A 7,838-nucleotide genomic window follows, 5' to 3' on the forward strand; every position below is an offset into this window, starting at 1 on the left:
GAGAGCTTGGGAAGTGAGTCAGTTGTTGTTCGCTGATGATACAGCACTGGTGGCTGATTCATGTGAGAAACTGCAGAAGCTGGTGACTGAGTTTGGTAAAGTGTGTGAAAGAAGAAAGTTAAGAGTAAATGTGAATAAGAGCAAGGTTATTAGGTACAGTAGGGTTGAGGGTCAAGTAAACTGGGAGGTAAGTTTGAATGGAGAAAAACTGGAGGAAGTAAAGTGTTTTAGATATCTGGGAGTGGATCTGGCAGCGAATGGAACCATGGAAGCGGAAGTGAATCATAGGGTGGGGGAGGGGGAGAAAATCCTGGGAGCCTTGAAGAATGTGTGGAAGTCGAGAACATTATCTCGGAAAGCAAAAATGGGTATGTTTGAAGGAATAGTGGTTCCAACAATGTTGTATGGTTGCAAGGCGTGTGCTATGGATAGAGGTGTGCGCAGGAGGGTGGATGTGCTGAAAATGAGATGTTTGAGGACAATGTGTGGTGTGAGGTGGTTTGATTGAGTAAGTAATGTAAGGGTAAGAGAGATGTGTGGAAATAAAAAGAGCGTGGTTGAGAGAGCAGAAGAGGGTGTTTTGAAATGGTTTGGGCACATGGAGAGAATGAGTGAGGAAAGATTGACCAAGAGGATATATGTGTCGGAGGTGGAGGGAACGAGGAGAAGTGGGAGACCAAATTGGAGGTGGGAAGATGGAGTGAAAAAGGTTTTGAGTGATCGGGGCCTGAACATGCAGGAGGGTGAAAGGCGGGCAAGGAATAGAGTAAATTGGATCGATGTGGTATACCGGGGTTGACGTGCTGTCAGTGGATTGAATCAGGGCATGTGAAGCGTCTGGGGTAAACCATGGAAAGTTGTGTGGGGCCTGGATGTGGAAAGGGAGCTGTGGTTTCGGGCATTATTGCATGACAGCTAGAGACTGAGTGTGAACGAATGGGGCCTTTGTTGTCTTTTCCTAGCGCTACCTCGCACACATGAGGGGGGAGGGGGATGGTATTCCATGTGTGGCGAGGTGGTGATGAGAATGAATAAAGGCAGACAGTGTGAACTGTGTGCATGGGTATACATGTATGTGTCTGTGTGTGTATATATATGTGTACATTGAGATGTATAGGTATGTATATTTGCGTGTGTGGACGTGTATGTATATACATGTGTATAGGGGTGGGTTGGGCCATTTCTTTCGTCTGTTTCCTTGCGCTACCTCGCAAATGCGGGAGACAGCGACAAAGCAAAATAAAAAATAAATAAATAAATAAAATAAATATAAAAAATATATATATATATATATTTTTTCATACTATTCGCCATCTCCCGCATTAGCGAGGTAGCGTTAAGAACAGAGGACTGGGCCTTTGACGGAATATCCTCATCTGGCCCCCTTCTCTGTTCCTTCTTTTGGAAAATTAAAAAAAGTGAGAGGGGAGGATTTCCAGCCCCCCCCGGTCCCTTCCCTTTTAGTCGCCTTCTACGACATGCAGGGAATACGTGGGAAGTATATATATCACATTAATGGGATGGCCTTGATTAGGGCCTTAGTTGCCCTTGTTCTCATGGCTCACATGAAGGATAAAAATGATCATTTTGCATGGTTGTGCACTGAACAGCCTTTCCATCCTACATGCTGGGCTTTATTATATTTTTGTTTGAGTCATTGTGAACAAAAGTAACAGAATGCTGCAGTGGGATGAGATATATGATTTTGGTGCAAATATGAACATACAAAACATTGAAGTATTAGTAGAGTACATAAAGTACATACCTGGGAATGGACATTGCAGTGAATGGAACCATGTGGGCAGTAGCAATTCATAGGGTAGGAGAGGGATAGCTAAAGTCCCAAGTGCATAAAGAACATATGCAATGTGAATTTAATATCTCTCAGGGTAAAAATGGGTGCATCTGAAAGTACAGTAGTTGAAACAAAGGACAATATACATATGAAATTTCCCAGGACAATGTAGTGTGGGTTAGGTAGATAACGTAAAATATGAATTTGAGAGGTGTGGCAGTAAGTGCAGTCTAGTTAAGATACCTGCCCAGGATGCGCTGAAAGGGTCTGGAGATATGAGAAAAGATGAGCAAAGAAAGGCTGATTGCAGGTCTAGATGTCAAAAGTGAAGAGAGAAAGGGAGACAAAGAAGGATAGAGTGAAGAAAGCTTTGGGGTATTCGGCCTAAATATCTAGGTAAAGGAGAAGTGACAAAGGATGATTTTCTGTAATCTCAGGTATGCCTAACTGTAGTAATTTATACTATAGGCAATTTGTCCACACTTTGTTTCCAGACAAAGCAGTGAATTTAAATCATGGATTGGTCTTTGGGGTTTGGTTGTCGATGGTGGGCTCATTTCATTGTATGTGACAGGATAGGCAACTAGTTACAAAAAAATAAGTTTACTGTTAACAGATTCATTGTTGTAATTCAAGAGTAAAATATGCTCTGAAGAAAACATATTACTGTACCAATCTTAGGGAAGAATTTTGGAGAAAAAAAAGCACATTTACTAAGGATGAAGTACAAATCAGGATAACTTTTGTGGCCCCTGTGGTAAAGTATCAGAAAATAACATGGGCATTAATAAAATATGATAATATAGTCACACATAGATCATCAATCTCTAACACTCCTACTAGTCTGAAAAGGAATACAGTAGATCAAAGTCTTTATGACTTATCAGTCCTGGATCTATTTATGTGGACGTTATCCTGCATGGAATGCAAAGAATTAGGTTTTAAAAACAGGCAAAAAATAAGTATTGAAAAATATTCTCCATAATTTTCTGCTGTTTTCCACCTTTGTGATAGAGTACCAGAAACAGATGAGCAATGGTCTTATTTGCTCATACCCTCTAGCACTCTTGTATAATATACAAAAATCAATGGCTACCATCCTCAGCCAAGCCCTCCAGACAATTCTATGATTTGCTGTGACCATATGCCCTCGTTCAGTCCATTACTACAAAAATTCATGTGCTGAATGCATATGCTTTAAGCAGAAACCCAGAATAAGACTGTCAAATCACTTGTGAAGGAGGAACTTTTTCAAAAATAAACTCTTAATTTCTCCAAATACATATTTATGCAAGTGTGGTGATGCCCTAGAAGGATATTTCGAGAGTTTGGTACCTTAATTTCAAGGCCAAGCACCAACCTTACATGTTGGCCGAGATGTCAGTGCACGATAATATCTCCTCACAGTCAGTCATCCTCCAGTCATGTTAATGAGAGCAAATTTGAGCAAGTTTTTTGAGTAAATTGAGCAACTTTTAGCTAGAATGCAAATGATCATAAATTATTTGATAATGATCTGGCTGCAAATTATACGGAGTGCTTTTATGGACAATGACTTTTTCAACATCAAAATTTTGCTAAGATGAGGCAGGAAAACATTCTCTAGCAAAAGTAGAGGAAGTGTACCATCACCTACCTGACCCTCACAACACTGCATCAAACTGGTGAGGCTGGTATTTTTACAAACCTTCATAGTTGTGCTGTTAAAAAAATGAATGACACTGATTATAACAAGAAAAGGTTTCTTATATACTGTAAAGCATAATACTAATCAGTTATCAATATTTTGGTGTAGGTAACATAAACAATAAATCATGCATAGAGGCAACTTACTTGACACTCGTGCCTTATTCTTGCACTTTTTAGCACACTATGCTGCAACATCTACAAAACTTCTACACATTATTACAGTGAAAGTGGTGGACAAAATTGATCTTATAGCTTTTTTCCACACGTATGAATGGAGAAAAATGGAGGAAGTGAAGTGTTTTAGATATCTGGGAGTGGATTTGGCAGCGGATGGAACCATGGAAACGGAAGTGAGTCATAGGGTGGGGGAGGGGGTGAAAGTTCTGAGAGCGTTGAAAAATATGTGGAAGACAAGAACATTATCTCCGAAAGCAAAAATGGGTATGTTTGAAGGAATAGTGGTTCCAACAATGTTATATGGTTGCGAGGCATGGGCTATAGATAGAGTTGTGTGGAGGAGGGTGGATGTGCTGGAAATGAGATGTTTGAGGAAAATATGTGGTGTGAGGTGGTTTGATCGAGTGAGTAATGAAAGGGTAAGAGAGATGTGTGGTAATAAAAAGAGCGTGGTTGAGGGAGCAGAAGAGGGTGTTTTGAAATGGTTTGGTCACATGGAGAGAATGAGCGAGGAAAGATTGACAAAGAGGATATATGTGTCAGAGATGGAGGGAACGAGGAGAAGTGGGAGACCAAATTGGAGGTGGAAAGATGGAGTTAAAAAGATTTTGAGTGATCAGGGCCTAAACATGCAGGAGCTTCAAAGGCATGCAAGGAATAGAGTGAATTGGAATGATGTAGTATACCAGGTATGACGTGCTGTCAATGGATTGAACCAGGGAATGTGAAGCGTCTGGGGTAAACCATGGAAAGTTTTGTGGGGTCTGGATGTGGAAAGGGAGCTGTGGTTTCGGTGCATTATTACATGACAGCTAGAGACTGAGTGTGAACGAATGTGGCCTTTGTTGTCTTTTCCTAGTGCTACCTCGTGCACATGTGGGGGGAGGGGGTTGTCATTTCATGTGTGGCGGGGTGGCGACAGAAATGAATAAGGGCAGACAGTATGAATTATGTACATGTGTATATATGCATATGTCTGTGTGTGTTTATATATGTATATGTTGAGGTGTATAGGTATGTATATGTGCGTGTGTGGAGGACGTGTATGTATATACATGAATATGTGGGCGGGTTGGGCCATTCTTTTGTCTGTTTCCTTGCACTACCTCACAAACACGAGAGACAGCGACAAAGTATAATAAAATATAAATAAATAATGAATATCTTAGAAGCTGTAGGGTTAATACAGTTTTCAAACAACTTGAAAAATGTGAATTTTGAGGACTGAAAAAACAACTTGGTAGGTCATAAAGGAGTCAATATATCACCCCTGGGACAAGGACAGGCTACATTTGAGAAGCATATCACAAGAAAGCACCTGAACATGATGAAAACTGGCCTTGTGGAGAATGAGACTTTCATACCAAATATTTAGAAATACCTAATACCAAACGCCTAATGTTCCTAATGACAACTTCTACCTAATGCTCCTGCCTAGTGTTCCTACCTACTATTTCTGCCCAGTGCTACTCCTAATTGTCCCTACCTACAACTCTATCTATTGCTCCTACCATTTTGCCAAAAGGCAGGAGTCAGACATTGCTCACCAAAAGAAAATCTAGCATTACAAAGAATGAGCCGAGTGAGGTAAGTGTTGTCAAGTGTTATGTGTGATAGGGAAAGACTGTTTGTAGACACAATGCCAGTAGTCCATATGTAGGTAAGGCAGATAGAAAAGACAGCTACCTGGGTCAGAAGAGTGCAACTTGACAACCAGTGAAGTGCTGGCTTGTTACACAGCTGTCACTGACCCTCGCCCCCAATAACCAGGCGGGTGATACAGGTAATATAACTCCCTGGTGGTTGGCTGCTTACCAACTACTACCTACAAAGCTTGTGCACCTTTAAATCTCTGAAATTCTCATATCTAGTTGATTTTTTCCGTCACTAGTAATATTCACATACTGTATTACGTTACTTTTTACTTCTGCGTCTTGATCTTCAATGAATTTTCTGAGTGTATGCATAAGACACAAATATAGAATTCTATCAGTGATTAAATGGGACACATCATTGTAATAACTGACAAAAGAACCTATGTTTACCTTGCGTAATATTTTATTCATACCTGTTCACCATTTACATTATATAATTCCCTAATACACAGATGAAAGACTAAAATGAAAGGGCTCTATGCTCTTTATCCATCTTGTGTTCATAAGAGAATTGCAGTTAATAAGACACAGTCTCTTACCTCTTTCAGAAAATCTCTTTCATGCGAACCCATTCATTTTAATCTTTGTACACTTAATCTACCAATAAAAACGTCTATGCCAATACTTTCTTTTTCCATACTTGTCTATCATTTCCCACATCAGCGAGGTAGTGCTAGGAGCAGATGAAGAAAGGCTGCATTTGCTCACATGCATTTTCTAGCTATCATGTGCAATGCATTGAAACCACAGCCCACTATCCATAATCAGCCCCTACAGATCTTTCCATGGTTTCCCCTGAATGCATCTCATGCCCTAGTTCAGTCCAGTATCTATCATCAGTAAATCCACCATAATTACATGGAGTGCATCAGGTACATGCTGTCTCGCCAATCACTTATACACATCCTCAACCCAATATTGAGATAAAACTGGAACTTATGCATTTACACGAGCACATTTTATTTTTTCAACACACACACACCAAGTTGAGTCATCAGTGGAGTGTTACCAGACAACCTGCATGAGAGTACAGTAAGTGAAAAGTCATTTTCAGAGAAGCTGTATTGTTGGGAGCACAGTCTCATTAAAGAACTTCTCACTCCAAAGGTGTTTACATTTCTCTGCTACTGGATGAGGTGAAGTCTTGGGTTGCAAGAGACTCTGAAAAGAGTGCCTGGGTAACAAGAGGACCCTTCTTCCATAAGTGGTTCTCGGTTAATACATAAATAAATGACTTCATAATCATTGCAATTATGTTATCCATGAGGAACAGCATTCCTTAATTCAAAGAAAGTTCAATAACCTTTCCTCGTCATCCATTGATAGGTCTTTCTGGTCTTTAACTAAGGGCATCATTGCTAACAACTTCTGTCACTCTACCTTACCATCAGTTTTCTGTTCTGAAGGCACTTTAGCAGTCTCTCCCTCAGATAAAGCTATTCTTTTTGGTTCCTGTTTCTGTTCTAACCCTAACTTAGATGACTATCAATCCTTCACCATTTGAAGCTCTTCTTCCTAATACTATGCCCCTTCCCATAATCCCCTTTCAAACCATATAAAAAGTGCTTCTCTCTCTCGCTCTCAACACAAACAAGGTTTATGGTCCTGATGGCATCTATCGCCATGTATTAAAAAGAGAGTATAGCTTGTCTCTGAACTTGCACTTCTGCTTCCTCGTCTGTTCAAAAACCATAACTTTTTCTTCTCGAAAGTATGCATTGGTATATTCCATCCTTAAGAAGAGTGACCATGCTAACCCTTCTATCATCCTAATGTTTTGACATTTACCATTTCTACAATCGGTGAATCCCTTCTCAATTCCCATATCCACAGACACCTTGAATCTCACAATCCTCTCTGATCACCAGTGTGGCTTCCGTTAGGTGAGACCCATCGATAATATTGTTTCTCATCTTACTTATGTTTGGTCATCATCCCTGAAAGATTTTGGGAAATCCAGCGTAGTTTGCCTTTGACATATCCAAAGCTTTTAATAGGATGTGGCATTGGGGTCTCATTTCTAATTTCCCCTGTTTTGGCTTCTCTCCCTAACCTGCTCCCTCGTACCTAGCTTCCTCTCTGGGTAATCTGTTCTCATGGCTGTTGTCGGATCAGCCTCTCTCCATCAGCAGCAACGTTCCTCAAGATTCTGTCCTGCCTCCTACATTTTTTTCTACTTTTTATCAACGATTACTTTTCTTCTGCAAATAACCAAACACACTCATATGCTGATAACACAACACTGCATTCCACTTCATTCTACAATTCTGCTTCTTCTCTTCCTAGCTCTGCATCTCATCTTGACACAACCTCTTCAATAAACTCAAACTTGAATGGTAAAGTGTAATGCCTCCAAAACCCAATTTCTACTTCTCTATCAAAAATTCCTCAACTTTCCCTTAGCCTTTGATGGTTCTGTAATTACACCTCTTGACTCAACGAACATACTTAGTTGGTATCACTGTAACATTCACTAAACAGCATTAAGCAGCAAGTAAAAAGGCAACCAAATGTTAGGTTTC

This window comes from Panulirus ornatus, chromosome 42 (genome assembly GCF_036320965.1).
Source record: "Panulirus ornatus isolate Po-2019 chromosome 42, ASM3632096v1, whole genome shotgun sequence".
In the NCBI taxonomy this organism is placed as follows: Eukaryota; Metazoa; Arthropoda; class Malacostraca; order Decapoda; family Palinuridae; genus Panulirus; species Panulirus ornatus.